Source organism: Bos grunniens, chromosome 8 (assembly GCF_055505025.1).
Source record: "Bos grunniens cultivar Pamir isolate PY7600 chromosome 8, Bosgru_T2T1.0, whole genome shotgun sequence".
NCBI lineage: Eukaryota > Metazoa > Chordata > Mammalia > Artiodactyla > Bovidae > Bos > Bos grunniens.
In genome coordinates, this window is record NC_141172.1 from 100,096,810 (window position 1) to 100,117,751 (window position 20,942).

Here is a 20,942-nt window from a genome sequence, read left to right on the forward strand (position 1 = left end):
CTTTGTATTTCTGGAGTCTAATAAATGATCAACAATTGAATGGAAAATTGAACTGAATTTCATGTGATTACTTCTAGTTATGGATGAAACGGTAAATTAACTGTATCTTAAGGAAGTTCACTTAATTTCCCCCAAAGAGCAAAAGTCGTCCCTGGCCTCAAGACCAATGACATCTGGAGAAAAATAAAGTTTATGGAGACTAATACAAAGAGTACATACAGAACAAGCACAGGTATAAATACTATTCAATTTTTAATTCTCTGCTATCCATTTTGTTTCATTTCCTAGTAGTTAACCATTTCTTTTGCAGAAGCATATTAACCTGGAATATTCCACAATCATTTGAGAGAGTAAATGCAGTTAAAACCAACATGTTTTATTGCACACTAAAATCTGTGCACTGGAAGGGTACAGGACTAAGGAAAGCTGGTTAATACAAAACTGTGGAGGAGTGAAGAGTATCACTGCAGCGGAGAGAAGCATATCCATCAATAAGTCTGATCAATTTCACTACCAAAGCTTCCTGTTGCTCTGATCATTTTCCAAGTTTCACAAACCTACATTTCGTTCAGGAAGATTTCTATTTTTCAAATTTTCTCAAATTCTGCTGAAAAGAGTATGAAGTATTACCATTGGTTTCTGGAAATTAATCATTTCTCACCACTAGTCAAAAAATCATCCCTATCTTTTGAAGCAGTAAATTCTAGAAATGGGGATCTATCCCAAACAAATCCTCTGAAACTCAGACAAAGCCTCACACACACAAAAGTGTTCACTGCAGTGAAGTAAAGCTACTAAACGGAAGTAAGGTCACCTCTAATTATGATATACTGTTAAGACAAAAAACAGGATACTCGATGCTACTTGGTAGGATTTCAACCAGTTAGCAAAATGTGCAGAGAAAATATTAGAAGGAAATGTCACATAAAGTTAACAATGGCTACCTCGGAGGGGACTACAACTACTTTTTTTCCTTCTTTTATATTTTTGTCTTGTACAATGAACACATACTAGTTGTCTAATTTAAAGAGTTTTTCTTAATAACCTTTCTAAACATACTTGGAAACCAAATGATATTTATTCTCAAATTAGTGATCTCATTCTTAGTCTCAGACAATTACACAGAAAGTTGTTAAGTGTAGTATTTTCTAAAATAGCAAAGAAATAAGAAATAAAATTAAATGTCCAAAAAAAGGACAATGGTTGAATGAATAGTTTAACAACATGGCCAGTAGAAACAAAAACATATTTGTTACCTCTAGGTAGAATTATATCACAAAATAGACCATAATGGGAATAGACTATAAAACTAACATGATTAAATGAAAAATATATTACATTAGGGAACTGCAAATATGAGTAGGTCTGTTTAAATATTGTCATGATGTGGTTTCAAAAATAAATTTTAAAACATTTTTAAGAATATTCTAAGCCACTTTTTTACATAGAAATAAATATTTTTAAATGAGTTGGACAGTTTTAAATACTTTAAATATAAAAAAAAAAACCTTTAATGTGTTTACTGAAATGTTTTCTACCAACTGAGTTATTCCACCATCAAAATGGGATGAAAATGAAAAAAAGGAAGGTGTTTAGGTAGTTAAAAAATTCTGTGCATCCTCCCTGTATTAAGTAAGCCCAAACAGTCCACTAACCTCTGTTGTAACAGCTACTGGCCAGGATTAATACTTATTTTCCCTCAAACTAATGGAATGTTAAATTTGCTTTACAGGAAATCTCTTGCAGAAAGACACAAAACCTGGGCTGCTTTCTGCTCTTGGAGAAGGTATTCAATAAGGTCTCTAATCCCTGAATCAAACAAGAATTTGTCATCTGTGTCTCTCCACTGTGAGGTGGCCAAACGCTGGAGGACTGTGGGGATTGTGCTTCCCAAGGTCATTGTGATAAAGCCCTGATAGAGCATCCAGGTTCCCCTGAACAAGCAGAGATGGTCAACAGATGCTCAGATCTTTGAAAATAAAACTCCTCCAGTTCAGTTCAGTTCAGTTCAGACGCTCAGTCGTGTCCGACTCTTTGCAACCCCATGAATCACAGCACGCCAGGCCTCCCTGTTCATCACCAACTCCCGGAGTTCACTCAGACTCACGTCCATCAAGTCAGTGATGCCATCCAGCCATCTCATCCTCCGTCGTCCCCTTTTCCTCCTGACCCCAATCCCTCCCAGCGTCAGAGTCTTTTCCCATGAGTCAACTTCTGTCTAACAACTTCTCTCTTAGGGCTATCCAGGATGCCCTGCCTTAAAATGTTAGTACTCGGCGGTGCAGGAGAACACTCTATGCCGCTTCCTGCCTCTGTTGGCCTTGAACATAATTTAACCTCATGACTCCAACCCCTTCCGATTCAATCTATTTCTTAGTACCAGCCTTGAGCAACAGCCATATCTATTACCTGCCTGGACTTATGCCCAATCTGATTCCAACCACGGTCTGTGAGACCTGCCCCTGCCTTGTCCCCAGTCAGGAACCTGAGGTACCGGCCAGGTTTCCACACAGTGTGAGCTTAAGGAGAAGATATTCAACAGCAAATAGAGGCAGATAAGCTGATGAATCAACATCAAAACATACTAAGTAAAATACCCAGTTACCTGGACTTCCTGAATAAATATTTATTACGAATAAGGAATTAAAGTGAAAGTGAAGTCTCTCAGTCGTGTCTGACTCTCTGTGACCCCACAGACTACAGCTTACCAGGCTCCTCCGTCCATGGGATTTTCCAGGCAAGAGTACTGGAGTGGGTTGCCACTGCCTTCTCCAGGGGATCTTCCCTGACCCAGGGATTGAACCCAGGTCTCCCACATTGTAAGCAGAGGCTTTTCCATCTGAGCCACTAGAGAAGTCCAATAAAGAATTAGGTAGTGTGGGCTTCCCTTCTGGCTCAGCTGGTAAAGAATCCGCCGGCAATGTGGGAGACCTGGGTTTGATCCCTGGGTTAGGAAGATCCCCTGGAGAAGGGAAAGGCTACCCACTGCATCATTCTGGCCTGGAGAATTCCATGGGGTCACAAAGGGTCAGACACTACTGAGCGACTTTCACTTTTCTTTTCACTTTCACAAAAAGAAAAAGCATGCACTTTTGTTTCCTCAAATATATTTTCCTCAGAAATAAGAACAAGTGAAATAAAGTACTTGTAAGTAAGACTGGAAGACTGAAAATTATTTTGAAATTACCAAAACTCATGTATTTTACTAACATTTTAATCAACTGATTTAGTATACTGGTAAGAAAGGCCAAGGACCTTTCATTCTCTTCCCCAGAAAACCCATTCTTTACCCAACAGTCCTTAAACGTGGAATAGTCATTAAAACGGAATTAATATTCCATGGGATTCCTTAGGTCTCTAAGTCTTTCTGAAATAAGATCATTACTGTTCCATGTTTTTATAAAATATAGATTATATAGAACAACGTAGATATTGCTCATTTCCCCCAAAGCAAGCATCCATCATGAAGCCTAAGATAGTGATTTTTTTCACCTGAACTGAATCTGAAAGGTTACTAAGCAATGTAATTTCAGCTAATTTAACTATGGCGTTAAAGTCTGAAGACTTTGTTCAGGAAAGTCCTCTTCTTTGCCTTCCATGTTTCCAGAAGTATCAGTGCTGGTGGCCAATGGCAAAGTATACCACCTGAGCCTCCCTTTACAATACCCATAAGGGTGTAAATACCTGGACTTCTTCCATGTTTCGCTTGAGCTTGTCAGACTATATTAGCTCAATGGCACAAAAACATCAATTCTCTAAAGATGAAACACAGCAAAGTTGAAAATAAAAAGCATGAAGTCACTGCATAATACGATAAGGAGAATGATTTGTGTGCACTGATTTCAAGGCTTCTATTTCAAGATAGGGCTTCCCTGACAGCTCAGTTGGTAAAGAATCCACCTGCAAGGCAGGAGATGTGGGTCTGATCCCTGAGTTGCAAAGATCCCCTGGAGAAGGGAAAGGCTACCCATTCCAGTATTCTAGCTTGGAAAATTCCATAGACTGTATAGTCCATGGGGTCACAAGGAGTCGGGACACGACTGAGCATGAGTGGACAAGATATCTTATTCCAAGACAAGGACCTGGAGACCTGGAAAGGGTGGGTCCAGCCAAAAGCCCGATGGATAGCAGTGGGAAAACTGATACTTGAATCATGGTCACCTGCCATGCTCAGTTCTCAATCAGTCTGCTTAATTTATGGATTTGCAATATAAAACAGCTTCCTAGGTGGTGCTGTGGTAAAGAATCTGCCTGCCAGTGCAAGAGATGCAAAAGACACAGGTTCAATCCCTGGGCTGGGAAGATCCCCCCAGAGAAGGAAATGGCAACCCACTCCAGTATTCTTGCCTGGAGAAGCCCATGGACAGAGAGGCCTGGTGGGTTACAGTCCATGGGGTCGCAAAGAGGTGGACACCATTGAATGACTGAGTACACATGCATGCCATTTAAAATATTTTAAAACTCATCACCCAACTTTAAAAGGAGGGGGCAGGGGAAAGAATACTAAAACCCAATCATGGCAAAATAATAAAAAATAAAAATCCTAATGCAGCAATAATTTCAAACCATTATTTAAAAATCACCAAGCTATGAAATGCTCATTCAATCATCAGATTGACACTTACTGAAACTTAACCAGTAGTCTACTTTCCTACAAATCATGCATAGTTACTAGATTGGTAACTACACTATAGGAGTTTTATTTTTTTTTTTTAATCCAACCAAAACTACTTCTCCATAGCAACACAGAGCTTTGTACAGTTTCTAGTGCAGAGCATAGCTTCAACAAATGCTATTACTGTTTCAGTTCAGTTCAGTCACTCAGTCATGTCCGACTCTTTGCAACCCCATGAATCGCAGCACGCCAGGCCTCCCTGTCCATCACCAACTCCCAAAGTTCACTCAAACTCACGTCCATTGAGTAGCTGATGCCATCCAGCTATCTCATCCTCTGTCGTCCCCTTTTCCTCCTGCCCCCAATCCCTTCCAGCATCAGAGTCTTTTCCAATGAATCAACTCTTCGCATGAGGTGGCCAAAGTACTGGAGTTTCAGCTTTAGCATCATTCCTTCCAAAGAAATCCCAGGGCTGATCTCCTTTAGAATGGACTGGTTGGATCTCCTTGCAGTCCAAGGGACTCTCAAGAGTCTTGTCCAGCACCACAGTTCAAAAGCATCAATTCTTCGGCGCTCAGCTTTGTTCACAGTCCAACTCTCACATCCATACATGACCACTGGAAAAACCATAGCCTTGACTAGACAGACCTTTGTTGGCAAAGTAATGTCTCTGCTTTTCAATATGCTATCTAGGTTGGTCATAACTTTTCTTCCAAGGAGTAAGCATCTTTTAATTTCATGGCTGCAGTCACCATCTGCAGTGATTTTGGAGCCCCCAAAAACAAAGTCTGACACTGTTTCCACTGTTTCCCCATCTATTTCCCATGAAGTGATGGGACCAGATGCCATGATCTTCGTTTTCTGAACGTTGAGCTTGAAGCCAACTTTTTCACTCTCCTCTTTCACTTTCATCAAGAGGCTTTATAGTAGCAATACACAAAATAGCTGTAACACAAACTGCTTCAACACACTTGCACCCATCTCCCTTCAAATATCTTTTCTATTCTTCTTTGGCTTTTATTGGGGGGAAAAAAGCCATAAACAGGAGGCCCGCTAAGTATCACAAAAATGCCAACTCATCACACTAAAAGGCCTGCCTTCCATCTGTCTGTCCTTCACTTCCAGTACTCTATTTTGCTTACATTACCCAATTCTTGCATGACTCTACGATCCCTCACACACCCTGCTTCGACCCTTCACTGAGTTAATCCCTTCTCATTCTGCAGATTTAATCAAATGTCACTTTCTTAGGAAAATTCTGAATCACCCTAACATCAGATGAGGTTCCCCATTTAATAATTTCTTTTGAAACTCCCTGTGCCTTTTCCCTTGTAACATTCATTGCATTTTGTCCATGATGGGTGCTCATTTGGTCAATGTCTTCCTTCCCACTGGACTGTTTCAAGCCTCCTATAATAATAGCCACTTTATTCCCTACTCTAGTCCAACTATTAGCATAAGAATTGGTACCATGTATATAATAAAGACTTATAGAACAATGAATAACCCTAATTACACACAGAATAGCAACAAACTCAATCAGTGTTTTTCAAACCACTGTTCACAAACAGATTAGTGTGTTCAAACCTTAGTTATGACTAACATTTCTTTTAAATGAAAATGAACAGAGTACAATACAAATAGAGGGGAAAATCAGTAGCATATGTAGTTATCTGCATGAAACTGTCATTTTCTTCATATATGTATGACCTTTTCTAACTATGGGGGCATGGTCCAAAAAGTTTGAAAGCCATTGAACTGGATGTCCCAACATGACTCCTCCCAACCTCCCACCAAAATGCTAAGGTACACAAAATGGCAAAACTGGCAAAATCAAGGCATTATTTCCACTAACCACACTCTGTGAAGGATATGAATCTGAAAGAACTCACACGGCACTTTTAGAAATTCAACAAGTCAGACACTCTGACAAATGCAGAAAAATCATGAGTATAACCTAGAAATACAGAAGATACAACTGGCCAGATAAAGATGAGGGCATTATCTCAACCACACAGGAGGTACCTTTCAAGCTAGCATAAGCAAGGGGACCCCAAGTGCAAATGAGGCTCAAAACTAACTAGAGACACATACAAAATATTGCTGTAGACTTTATTACAAAATAGAATGCAAAAATCTAAAGTCTATACTTGAAGTTTAAGTTATACACTGAAATATGTATACTGTATATATATATATGTGTGTGTATATATATGCATGTATATACATATATATATATATATATATATATAAAATGGAAATTGAGACATGGCAAGAAGGCAAAAGAAATAAAGGCACAGTAAACTGTACAGAGGAGTGGGATCAGAAGTTATTTAGTTCTCCAGGAATCAGAGAAACAGATTTTATGAATGTACTTGAAAAACAAAGATAATCACTAGTAAGCTAAAAACCAGATTTGGCCATTTAAAAATACTCTGGATATATGAAACAAATGATACATAGAAAAAGACAGAAAGCATGTTAGATTGAACCATAGGAAGCTGCCATTTTTATAGGTCAAAGTGGTAAAATAATTTCATATGGCTCAATATATCAATGATAACGTCAGGTCATCTGTTCAGCATGCCAGGCCCTTTTAAAGCATTAACTGCAGATTTGTGTGTGCATGTTGCTTCTTTACAAATAAAAAACCGCAGTCCTAGAGATATTATGTAATTTATCTGAGACAACGCAGCTAAATACTGGTGGGAAAAAGCAAACCAGTGCATTTTAAAGTACCTCTCAAAACAAAAAACTTAAAGAATTAAGATCAAACTTTTTGGTCTTAACAATGAATATTAAAGAAGTAAGTTTCCCTTTAAGAGGTATGTTAAAATTCAATTAAATGATGCTTACAAGCAAAATGATATGAAAAAAAATGACAGACACCAAAAGTTTAAAATCAGGATGAGTGAAGTCATTTTAGACAAAGAAAAAAAGAAAACACTGGCAATATTCATATCAGGAAAACAGTAGAATGTAGTTTCAAATGCAGAGGGTTATTTTATACTGATAAACATAATAAAGGCCTAACAGTAATCTTTATGTATTTAATACTATGTTAACACACAGAAATTCCTATAAAGAAACTGACAAAAGCCCATTCATAGAGAGAGGCTAAAGAACCATTATTAGTCTATGACAGCTCAAGTATAAAATCAGGACACAGAAGATGTGAATGATATTACTGAATTAATAAACATATCTGCACTTGTCACCTATAGAAACCATGTTCTTTTCCATCCTCAGAACAAAGAAATCCTTAATAGACAATAAGTAAAAACTGTACAGACCTCAATTACCATGAAAAATAAAACCAATAGTTGATGCAAAAGTTGACTTGTAAACAAAATAATAAAGCAATATTCAGCCAAGTCACACTTGGCTGAATGAGCCACTAGTAGCAATCCCAGTAAAGTGAGAATGTTTACTTCCCCTACACTCTTTTAAATTTTTAGTGAGTACATCAGCACAAAACATAGAAATAAAGCTAGTTTTATTATTTTAATTGCCACTTTCAGATTTTTATATGAATATTCCTATTCCTCCTCCCCCAGTAACTACAGATTCAAAATTTTAAAATACTGATTATTTCAAAATCATTGAAAATAAAGTTGTATACATCAAAAATGACAACAAAGTCAATCAATGCCTAACTTTTCATTTAAAACAAATGACCTAATTTCAACTCAAGAAGTGAGAAACAGGGACTTCCCTGGCAGCCCAGTGGTTAAAACTCCACAGTGCCAATGCAGGAGGCTCAGGTTCCAGCCCTGGTGGGGGAACTAAGATTCCACAAACCACGCAGCACGCAGCATGGCCAAAAAAAAAATTTTTTTAACTGTTTTTAAAAATGAAAAAAAAAGTGAGAACCAGAATTCCGTCTATTTTCTTGACTCCCCCCACCCCCCCCGCATCAGATCAGTCCATTGTTTTTTTTAATCAATGTCTCCCTCCTCTTTTATCTTCACTTCCCAGTTTCACTAACCTAACTCACTAACCTAACTCAACTCATCTTTCAAGCCTCCATATAAATGCCAGTTTCTCAGAGAAATCCTCCTTACCCTTGCAGGCAAGGTCAGTTTCCACGTTAGATTCTTCCAGGACACTCTGCTTTCCTCCCTAATTCCAGTCACAGTTGCTGTTAGTAGTTCTCACTGGATTGTAAATCTCCTGCAGTCAAGACCGGGTCTTATTTACTGCAATATGCTCAGGAGGTGGCAAACATACTCATTTTTGTATTCAGTTCAAACAAAATTTTAATTCAAAAAATTTGAGTTCTACATGCAAGGTATTATACTAAGAACAGGGAAGACAGCAGTAAATAAAATGGGATTTTTTTTTTTCCGTTTATCTTTTCCCTTATCTAAGAAGTCCAAAGAAAATGCATGCAATGGAGAAGAAAATATCAGGCAAGCTGTATAAATGGGAAGAGGCATACAAGTTTAAATGTAGTGATAATTAGAAAAGGCTGCACTACGAAGGCGAAAGCAACCATAGGGATACCTGGAGACAGAGAGTACCAGGAAGAGGTGACAGGCAGTGGCAAAGGGCTAGAAAACACAGTCTGCCCTATAGGTAAGTTCATGCTTGGAGCCTGTTTAAAGTAAGGACAGAACTCTGGGAACATCACCACAAGGCCTTAAACAAGTAAAGAAGCCAACAGAGACAGGAAATAATTAAATATGATACATATCCAGTATTTAACTATCATGTGGTCGATGGAAATTTAAAATGAAAGATTTTAATAGTATACGTACTTAATATTCAGCATGATCAAATATTTTAAAAACTGCAAGAGTTACCCTGAAATGGAATAAGGAAGTTATCGCTGAGCAGTGAAACTATGGATAAGTCTCCTGGACTTTTCAAATACCAAAATAAGCATGTACTGCTTTTACAACTTTCAAACAGAAATGAGTATAATTTTAAAGAATCATAATGGCCTAGAGAGCAAAAGGCTGATAACAGATTCCCCTTGCTCTATCTTACTACAAAAAGGCAGGCCAATATAATTCCCTGACATTTTGTTGTTCAGTCATTAAGTCGAGTCTCTTTGCAACCCCAATGGACTGCAGCCTGCCAGGCTCCTCTGTCTATGGGATTTTCCAGGCAAGAATACTGGAGTGGATTGCCATTTCCTTCTCCAGGTCATTTTCCTGACCCAGGGGATCGAACCCACATCTCCTGCATTGGCAGTCTGATTCTTTACCACTGAGCCACCAGGGAAGGCATGCCAATATAATTTCTTGAAATGGAAATATTCAACGAATTCTTAATTTAAAATAGGCTTTTTTTTTTTTTTTAACCAAGAGCAAAGTTGTACTGTATCCTATTTTTAACCTTCATCAAGCAATTAAAGCTTAAATTTACTTGACCAAAGTTTATAAATCACCATGACAAACCTGTGGGGTTTCTCAAAGTCTGGTCTTAGGCTGAGAGGTTTTTGGCTTGTCTTTTATTGCAGTGATGACAGTAATATGCACAACACTTTTGTTATTTCAGCAAGAACCTGCAACTGTATTTGCAGCTCCTCTCAGGCCCCAAATCACCACCTACCTTCTGATTCTTTTCAGGATTTATTTTCCCTTGCTGGAATGGATTGTTTCAGAGGCTTTTATTCCTCTCAAAGGAACATCAAACTGAAATTCTATCTCCTTTGTATCATCCCAGAACCACCTCATCAAGAGAAACTCTAGTGGATGTTCAGTAAATGTCTGACAACTGACAAAGCTATCTTAAGCACGTTCTGGAAAGAAGAATTACCTGAAGAACCAAAATATGCCTTATTGCCCTTGTTAAGACACCTTGTATGTATATCAATGGGGGAGAATCCTTTAACAACATGTACATATATCAAATCTTCTCATTGTACACTTTAAATGTATTCGTTTTATCAACTATACCTCAAAAAAGCTAGGAGAAAAAATTTGCTTAATAATTTTAATTTTTAACTGTCTTTAAAAATTAAAAAAAAAGTGAGGACCAGAGTTCCATCTATTTTCTTGATTTTTACCTCCATCAGACCAATCCATTGTTTTCTTTAATCAATGTCTGCCTCCTCTTTTATCCTCACCTTTTAAAGACAAAGATATATCACTCTTCAGGTTCCAAAACTTCTCTCCAGCTTACCACGTAAATTTCACTGGTATTTACTCTGATATATAACAATTACTCCTGAATACTGCCACGCTCTGGCTTCTCGGCTAAACTTCAAACTCAAATGTCCAGCTGAAAATCTCACTGCCTCACTGGAACAATCCTCACACTCTTATGTCCCTACTCTCTGCTAAGGGCTTTGATGTGCCTTTTTTTGATCCCCAACAGCTCCCTGAACCCTTCTGTTAGTCCTTCAACATGGACCCAAAGTGGATCACCACGGGGCCACAAATCGCAACCTGTCACTCACTCACGTGTAGCTCCCAGACCTCCCTTACGACTCTTCTGTGTGGAATGACATTCTCAACCCACTTGCCAATGAGGCCAGAATACTGCTGCAAATCCTTCCTCTCCTCCAAGGCAGTTACTCTCTCTGTCCTCAAACATTCAGATGGCATTTCATGTAAACCTCGGTTTACAATATTTATCACTGTATGCCTAATCTCAGGCACCTTCATCCCTGGCTCTCCCTGTTGAGGAGAGCAGGGAACCACACTTTCTTGGTGCTTGCTTTTCCTTTTTAAATTTGTTTTTAACACCGTAATGTCCTCAGCCAAGCAAAGCAACTGTTCACAGTAGCGCACAAAGTCTTTTAGCTCATGAAACTGAACTGACAAGGTCCCAGATAAAGGGAGGAGATCACAGATCCCACTGAATCTGGAAACCCAAGTCATCCTGCCCTAGCTTTTGAACTTTCTGGTCCCTATGTCTACTCAGAAAGTAAAGCAAGCAGTTCTCTGTGGAATTACAATAAACACTGAGTACAGAATGAGTTTCTCCTTTTCTCCACATGACAATAATCCCTCTCCCAACAAATCACAGTCCAACATGGCAAAGCAGTCCCTTAACAAAAGGCAATCCTGTTTCAACTGTGCTGCCCCCTCCGTAGGACTCTTCATCCTTATCATCTGCAGATTGCCGGCTTCCAGGGGGCCCCTGTTTAATGCTTCCACAATGAAACCTGCCTATAATAAGTAACTCCCCCTATCTGCTCTGCTCCGGAAGCGGTTGATAGTGCAAAGCATGGCAGCTGGGCAAGGCCTAACAAAAGGTTCAAGGATGCCAAACACGTGCTCCTAAATGCCCCTCCTCCCCTGCCTGAGACCTGATGAAACACAGTCCTGGTGGAAATAAAAGTCCAGGCAATATCTGCTGCCCTGGTTGTCATGCAGCTGAAAATCATTTTGTTGGTTACATTCATAACCTTCCTATTTCTGAGACAAGAATTATTCTTTTCTAATTGGAGTACAGTTGCTTTACACTGCTCTGTCAGTGTCTGCGGTACAGCGAAGTGAATCAGACATACATATACACATATTCCCTTTTTTTAATTTCCTTCCCATTTATGTCACCACAGAGCACTGAGTAAAGTTCCCTGTGCCATACAGTAGATTCTCAGATAAACAGTTATCTCTTTTATACATAGCATCTACAGTGTATATATTTTCATCCCAATATCCCAATTCACCCTCCCCACCCCCGCTTTCCCCCTTGGTATCCATGTTTGTTCTCTACAGCTATGTCTCTATTTCTGCTTTGCAAATAAGACCACCTATACCATTTTTCTAAGATTTTACATAAATGCATTATATGTGATATTTGCTTTTCTCTTTCTGACTTACTTCACTCTGTATGACCAGTCTCTGGGTCCATCCATGTCTCTGTGAATGACACAGTTTCATTCCTTTTCATGGCTGAGTAATATCCCATTGTATATATGTACATCGTCTTTACCCATTCCTCTGTTGATAGGCAGTTACGCTGCTTCCATGTCCTGGCTATTGTAAATAGTGTGGCAATGAACACTGGGGTGCATGTATCTTTTTGAATTACAGTTTTCTCTGGGTATATGCCCAGAAGTGGGATTGCTTGGTCATACAATATCTCAATTTTTAGTTTTTTAAGGAACCCCCATACTATTCTCCATAGTGGCTGTATCAATTTACATTCCCACCAACAGTGTAGGAGGGTTCCCTTTTCTCCACAATCTCTCCAGCATTTATTGTTTGTAGATTTTTTGATGATGGCCATTCTGACAGGTGTGAGATGATACCTCATTGTAGTTTTGATTTGCATTTCTCCGGTAATCAGTGATGTTCAATATCTTTTCATGTCTTTGTTGGCCATTTGTATGTCTTCTTTGGAGAAATGTTCTATTAAGGTTTTCTGTTGGGGACAAGGATTCTTAATAGAGTCATAGCACACTGTTCTGACTCAGGAAGAGCCATGCAGGTTCCTGGGACCTCAAATGTCTGGCCTGTGATGGCAGCCTCATCCACAGCCTCTCTGAAGCCAACAGGGGCAGGAGGGAGCATGTGCCCACACAGACACACACCCCACATGCATCAATATACTGGATTGGCCCAAAAGTTCATTCGGGTTTTTCCATATGCTCTTAGGAAAAACTCAAATGAACTTTTTGGGCCAAATCCAACAAATAAACACAAACATTTTTGGAGGTTTGTATAAGCAAAAGAAAGGTATGAAAGGCTGTGTAACAAGCTGATGACAGAGGGGTTGGTTACATCAGAAGAGAAAGCTTGAAAGAGCAAAGGGACATTACTCCATTTATGTTAGACACAGCCATAGTTTTCGAATTATTACAAAAGCCGTATCTTTCTATAAATGAATGCAGCATCTTATTCTGGTGAGAACACTTTCTACTGTGTTCAGAGCCCTGAGAGACTTAAACAGGACAAGTAAAATGCAGTAACGAAGCAGAGTCACTGTGATGGCATGACCTCAAAATAGGTCTGACTTCCTACCAAGGCTAGATATGGATTATTCTAGGAAGCAAGTCATCAACTGACTAAAGAACCTCAAATACAAACTGGGTCGATATTAAGAATATCCAAATGAGAAGGAAGCAAGCCAGGGCTACAGATAAGACACAAAGTCATGCCTGTCTCTAGACTTGGCAACTGGTAAACCCAGGTAAAAACATTTCAAGTTGAAAAAATGAAAATGAGAATACTGGGATCCATCTCATTCTCTTCTTCTCAAGAAAAGCAAACTGATCTGAAAACACTGGGCCTAGTTTGAAGAAAACATTCCTAAAGTTGAAAAACAATTCAACAAACATGCTCCTTATCTGAAGCTGTTTCAGAAGAACCTCAGTCACTAACGTAACATGATAGAATGCAAGCTCCCTGAGGAAAGGGACTTTGTATGTCTAGTTTCCCACCATTCGGTCCCCAGTACATGGTACCTACTGCATCGGGAGTAAACGAGCAAATTCAAGATCAAGGAAAAAGTAAACTAATCTAGAATTAGTAACCAGATAGTATCAGTGCCCATTCTTAGTTTACAGGGGCTTCCCTGGTGCCTCAGTGGTAAAGAATCTGCCTGCAATGCAGGAGACGTGGGTTCGATCCCTGGGTCTGGAAGAGCCCCTGGAAAAAGAAATGGCAACCCACTCCAGTATTCTTGCCTGGAGAATCCCATGGACAGAGGAGCCTGGTGGGCTGCAGTCCATGGAGTCACAAAAGAGTCAGACACGACTTAGCGACTAAACAACAGCAACATTCTTTTTTTACAGATATAAAAAGAAAGCAACTTTGACCCATTCAGCAATAACAACACTAGAAATAAAAAGCCTCTTGAGTCCCTCTGTCTTCATCTCTTGTTTCTCTTCTGGGTCTCTTGGTTCATCTCTGAGGTTCCTCCCAGATCCTCATCTCCTAGGAGCCTCATCCCCTCCCCCACACCCGAGGAGCAAGGGCCCCTGCTTGGTGCCCCCATAGTACCCTGAGCTTATCTCCCTCATCACACTTATCACCCTGAACTGCAATCATCATGTTACTATGTCTGTAAGCTCAGCTTCTTCTGGAGGGTAGGAACCCTGCTTATTCACCCCCATTCCCTGCCTGTATCTAGTACCTAGCACAATGCTTGCCTTATAGCAGGGTTATAGTTCAGTGCTGCTAGGAGTAGAATAGAACTCGTTTCCTCTGACCCCAGATCATTTCTCCTTCCAAAGATCCAAGAATATCTGTTAGGGCTGAGTTTCAGAATGAAGGCAGCTTGGGTATTGGTCACGAAGAACCACTGAAAGCATGGTCGAGTACAGAGGACTTACATAAAGTCAAATCCAGTCTATTGTCTGAAATTTAAGAAAATGGAAAAAGGAAAGCTTGCTAAGAAGGAATGGTTCACAGTAGCCCTCTCTGTATAATGAATCCTAAACCTTAAGAAGCAAAGGCACACACGACGGCCATAATGAACAAGATTTCCCCTAACAACAGTTTCAACCTTGGAAATCCTACCCCAGAGAGATCCATAACCAGGTTTTATTAGTCCAACTTTCTCTCTTTTAGAGAAAGAGGCGGTTTTGAAATCATTTTCCTTTGTCTCCATATTAAATAAAGCAAACAACCTGATTTACCTCATTCAGGCTTACACATGTTTGTTTTAGCACTGGACTAAATTTGAGAGTCTGCCCTGTTATTACATCACTTTTTAAAAATAGTACCACAGAAATAAAATTATAACGTAAATCCATGTAGTAGTAAAACACTCCTCTTATTTCTGGAAGAAATTTGAATGTTACATGAACTTCAAAGTTAAAGTTTCTATAGTGCTGATAAGATAACAGGAGCCAACATCCAAGTACTGAGATAATTTTCTTTGCCCCACCCCACCCCCAAGTCAATAACGGCATTACTTGTAAATCACACTAACCTGCTGGGGGGGAAAAAAGGCCAAGAAATTTAAATAAAATCACCATCAGCAGCACTTCCCTTCTCCCTCCCCCGCCAAAACAAAAAACTTTAGATTCCTTCAATTTATCACCTTAATTAAGTTAATTGATTAAACTTACAAACCCAAGTTCCCTTGTGGAAGATAAAACACACAGTTGGGAGGATCATTCATTCAAACTGTATTCAGAAGATGGTACAAAGCAATTGGCCAAATCTTTCATCATCTTTCTCCTTATTGGCCCAGCACCTCCAGATTTGAAGGCAATTAGAAGAATAACGGAGAAGGCAATGGCACCCCACTCTAGTACTCTGGCCTGGAAAATTCCATGGAAAGAGGAGCCTGATGGGCTGCAGTCCATGGGGTCGCTAAGAGTAGGACACGACTGAGCGACTTCACTTTTCACTTTTCACTTTCACGCATTGGAGAAGGAAATGGCAACCCACTCCAGTGTCCTTGCCTGGAGAATCCCAGGGACGGGGGTGCCTGGTGGGCTGCCGTCTCTGGGGTCGCACAGAGTCGGACATGACTGAAGCAACTTAGCAGCAGCAGCAACAGCAGAATAACTCCAGTCAGTTCCACCTTGGACATGCAGCTGAAAGGCTACCCACTCCCACCTTTGACAGGAGGTACTGGGACATGAAAGGAAACCTCCAGAGTTGCTGGAAGTGAAGTGAAGTGAAGTTGCTCAGTCGTGTCCGACTCTTTGCGACCCGATGGACTGTAGCCTCCTCCATCCATGGGATTTTCCAGGCAAGAGTACTGGAGTGGGTTGCCATTTCCTTCTCCAGAGGATCTTCCTAACCCAGGGATTGAACCTGGGTCTCCAGCATTGTAGGCAGACGCTTTACCATCTGAGCCACCTTGCTGGAAGTCTCTCCCAAAAGAAGCCCACAGAGATTCTTCCTGTCTAGAGATAATGAGCTACACACCTCAGCTCTAGAGATTTAGTGGGAAAAAACAAACCAAAAAAAAAAAAAAAGCAGGTGACCAGAAAGAATGTTCTTAAGTATTCATCTACAGAACTAGTCAAGGCTTTCCTTGTAGCTCAGCTGGTTAAGAATCCGCCTGCAATGTGGAAGACCTGGGTTTGATCTCTGGGTTGGGAAGATCCCCTGGGGAAGGGAAAGGCTACCCACTCCAGTATTCTGGCCTGGAGAACCCATGGACTATACAGGGATCCCAAAGAGTCGGACATGACTGAGCGACTTTCACTTTCACAGAACCGGTCAAGCTCCTTCCACTGGAGGTTAAACTTAATAAAGGCTCTGGGGGGCCTGTGTCAATCCTCAAGGTAACAGCAACAGTGTTTTTCTCCTCTTTCCTTAACCCTGACCTTTTACAAAGGTGTCAACACCATTTTTAAACTAGTAATAATTCTCTTCTGTGCTACAAATATTCAATTACCCTGGTTAAACACTATGTATAACATAAACAGGGTTGAGAATGTCAGTTGCCATTAGTCATGTTTAAATTAGTATTAACTAGCAGGCCCCTCCCTAAACAAAAACAAAAGGAAACAAAAGGCTTTCTTGGTCAGCTCTGCAATTTTAAACCACATGCTTCAAGGGCCTCACAAGGTCCAGGTGTAACACAAAAACATCATTAATTTTCACTATATTAAATCTCTCAAAAGAGCACTGTCAATTTGGGGGCAATCTGTAACCTTTATATAATCTGCATAAGCTGGCAGCAGTGCCCTAACATTCACTCGCCCTTGAGTTTTACAAAGGAATGTAATGGAATCGGGGCCCAGGCACCTCTCAATCATTTCAGCCCTCTCTACGCCCAGGATTTGTGACTCAGTGTCTTCCTGCATCATAGGGTTAAATCACACATGCCCCTCCACATCCCTAGGTAGCACAATTCCTTAAAATAATATCCAAGGTCCCCCACAATTTATCACCTTGTACCTCTCCAGCCTCATTACTCCAGATTCCAACAACAAGTTCATGCCCCACTATTCATCTTTTAAGAGACACATCATTTTCATCTTCACACTCCTCTGTGAAGTCCTTCCCAGAGCCAGAATTCAGTTTTCCCTTCCCTGGCATGCCAAGGTTCTTAGACTCTACAGCTGCCACCTAGTTATGCAACCCAGTTGCTATATACTGGAAGTTGGCTTATTTTTTCCCTCTGTACTGCAGCTCTTTCTAGAGCCTTTTTCTCATCCTTGTCTCTGCCACTGTCAAAGGAATTCAGTAACTACTTATTCAATTAAAATATCCTCCTTTTCTCCCAACTCTCCAAGGCATCCATAATAGCTCTCCATGACATAGTTAAATAACACGCTATGGATTGGGAAGGTAACGTGATACGTAAAAATTAGAAACCAAACAAGATGCTGAGTTAGCAAGGCCAGAGCAAGCTTTCAGACTTTAAACCAAGTTTTACGGTATCACAATTCACTTAAAATAGATCACGTCCCTCAAACGTGTATCCATACGGGTACCAAAAACAAAGAAAACAGGCCACACATCAAGCACAGATATAAAATCGTGACCTCAAACAAAATTTAGGTCTTTATTTGCTGGACACTTAAAGCTTCCCAGTGAAAAATGATACCATATACTCCACACAGTTTGCAGCTTCCCTGACTGAGCATCTGAAATAAGATTCTTGGGCCTAAAAATCATGAACTTCAGACTGACCGCCATTATGTATCAAAAAGGCTTACCAAGTAAGAGTTTTACTTTCTTTGAATTTTTCAGTAGGTCTTAACAGAACAGATTCAGTACAAATTTGCAAAGTTTATGGTAAAGTCTTTTTTTCTTAAACTACTTTTCAGAAAAGGTTAGCTTCAAATAAAAATAGATGTTTTAAACTGCAGGTGTTGAAAAGGGTGGCCACTTACATTCCCATGTCTGATATCTTTCCCCATCACTTGCAGGGATTCTGAGATCCACTGAGTGCCCACAGCCGAGTGCTACTGCTCATCTCCAGACAATGATGCAAATGGGAAATTGGTCAGGTCAGACTGGGAACTCCAGGTCAATTTTATGGTTAAGTAGGCTCACCCACTTTAAATAAAATGGGTAATGGAAGACTGACTGGAGTGGGAAGGGAGCAGGTATTACTGATGTCCTTGTGGATGAGAAAAACAAAAAACAGAGGAAAAATCAACTCCTAGCTGTTTTTTCCCGTCCTCCTGGCATCTCCCACTGCTGGTTTTCTTACACCTTCTCAGCCTGCTTGCCCTCCCCCGTACCTCCCAGACTAACGGTTTATACTTCTCTTTACTCACTTCCTACTGTTCTAAGATGGGATAACCACCCTCCAGTTTCTAGTTATCGCAAGGAGCTGGAAGGAACAGCAAAGATGATCAAACGCTTCCATTTTCCAGATGAGGACACAGGCAGGGAGGACTAGTTTACCCAACTGGCTAAGGTCGCACCGCTAGGGGGCGTAGTGTGCCTGTGGCTTATTGTGATAACCCAGTCCTCCTGCTGGTCCTTCAGCCTGATCTTCCTGCCACACACTACCTCTTTCTCTGGCTACTTGGCTTCTTTATCCTCAAATTAAACCGTATCAAGAAAAACGCAGTCTTAATAATGGTGATCGTTATTCACAATTTTGCATTTGGGACAAATATTCTCCAGTCTCCCTGAATTGGAGAATCAAGCGCAGAAACAACCGGATGACATGTGTGTTAACACAATTTAGTTTCGTCCAAATAAGCATAACTCCAGTACACACCCTTTTTCCTTGGGGCTCTACTACTCTTTATCTGTCAAGGAAATCGTTTCTTAGGAGAGGGAACTTTGCAGGTTTTCCAGTGCAGTCTCTCTATAACCGGAACTGAAAGCTTTGAATCATAGACCTCCTGCTTCACGGTTATACGTAGGCTGGGCAAATGACACTTAAGCAAATAGGTGAAAAACTCGGACTGTTAAAGCCTGAAGGAATAGAGGATTTTGCTCTCCTAACTGCAGTTACCTGTTTCAAGATTCATGTTTGTAAATATGTGTTTATTCCAATAGAAAACAATGCGTTCACAGTGAAACTTTAACAAGCCAGCGCTCACTGGAAACCCACGTTTACAAAAACTCCATAGATTTCAACAAAAAGGAAAAGAAAGAGAAGTAGCAGCAGAGAGCAGGAATCTCAGGCCCCAGACTGAAGGCAGCAACAAGTCCTGGATACCGTCATTCTTACACATCGAAGTCCAAATGGCAGCAAAGAAAAAATGGTTAAGTCCATTCACGACAAACTCGTCCTACACACACACACACACACACAAGGAGCCCGTCGATTTCAAAACCACCAACTCAAAGCCAGGTCCCTCCCTTGCTTTAGACTTCCCAGTTACTTGATAAACGTGTTTATTAGGCGGGTGAGCAGAAACTTAAGCTTAAAGTCCTCAGCCGGGAGAGACTGCTGAGTAGGGGTGAGAAGCAAGTGGTGCGGGAACCCGGCGCTGCGGGGCGCGAGGACCCCCGGCGGCCCAAGTCCACCCGGACACGGCTTGGGGAGGACGTCGAGCGCCCCCCGCCTGCCTTCTTGTGCCCCCACCCAGTCCCAGGTAAGCGGGGACCACCTACGTGTCACTTGGGCGGGTCCCGATCGCAGGCACAGAGCACAGCGTGGGCCCCGGAGCGCGCTGGGGACCGGAGGGCGGGGGCCCCGGGCGGCTGCCGCAACTGCTCTCCCGGGGCTCGGTCAATTGGTTGGGGAGGCCGTCAGCGCCTCGCTCCTACAGGCTGGCCCGCGGGCATAGACAACCACCCACACCCGGCACAGGCGCGCGCGTATACACACACACACACACACGCACGCACGCACCCACAGCCACAAAGCGCGTCTGCCGCCGGGAAGCGCGATCCCGGGGCGCCCTTTGGCCGCAGAAGGGACCCGGCGGCCGCAGGCTCGGCGCTCAGAGGGTACCGTCTTCCCGCGCCGCGCCCGCGCCTTTACCTGCGCCCGCCGCCGCCTCGCGTCCGGCTCCCGCCGCCCCCAGGCTGGCCTCAGGCTGCGCGGTCAATCCCCGCAGCCCCCGCCCCGCGGCCCGCCGAGCCCGGCCCTCCGCCCGCCCCTCGGCCGTCGCCCGGAGCGGGGCCGCCCCCTGCGCCCACCCCGCCGGGGTCCCGAGCGCGGCCGGGAGGCCGGGAAGGGCTCAGCAGCGCGGGGACCCTGGCCGCCCGACAGCGGGCGGGCTCCGCTGGGGGACAGGGGCGTCGCGGCTCGGGGAGCGTCTGCCGCCGCTCCGCCTGGAGTGCTCCGGCTTTGGCGCGCTGGCAGGGGCGGCGGGGGAGGGGGCGCCGAGGGAGGGCCACGGGAGCCGCGCCGACGCCGGCCTCCTTCTTCCTCCGCCTCCTTCTTTTCTGCTGGCTCCACGTAGCACAAGTCAGCAAGTCCTGCACCTCCCGACTCCCTCCCCCTGGCTCATTCCCTTACCTGGCGCGACGCCCCCCGAGCCCCGACCCTCGGCGCTCCTCCTCCCCCATTCAGTTGCTGGACTTCCAGCCTCGTC

At 42.1% G+C, this 20,942-nt stretch overlaps 1 protein-coding gene across 1 annotated transcript in view; it reads right to left on the reverse strand.

The window, feature by feature from the left end:
- LPAR1 (lysophosphatidic acid receptor 1) overlaps positions 1–20,438 on the reverse strand; it is a 163,240-nt gene extending 142,802 nt beyond the window's left edge. The window contains 1 exon segment of the mRNA XM_086315933.1: positions 20,387–20,438. The gene's annotated coding sequence lies outside the window, so the exon portion shown is untranslated.
- Positions 20,439–20,942: the final 504 nt, after the last annotated feature.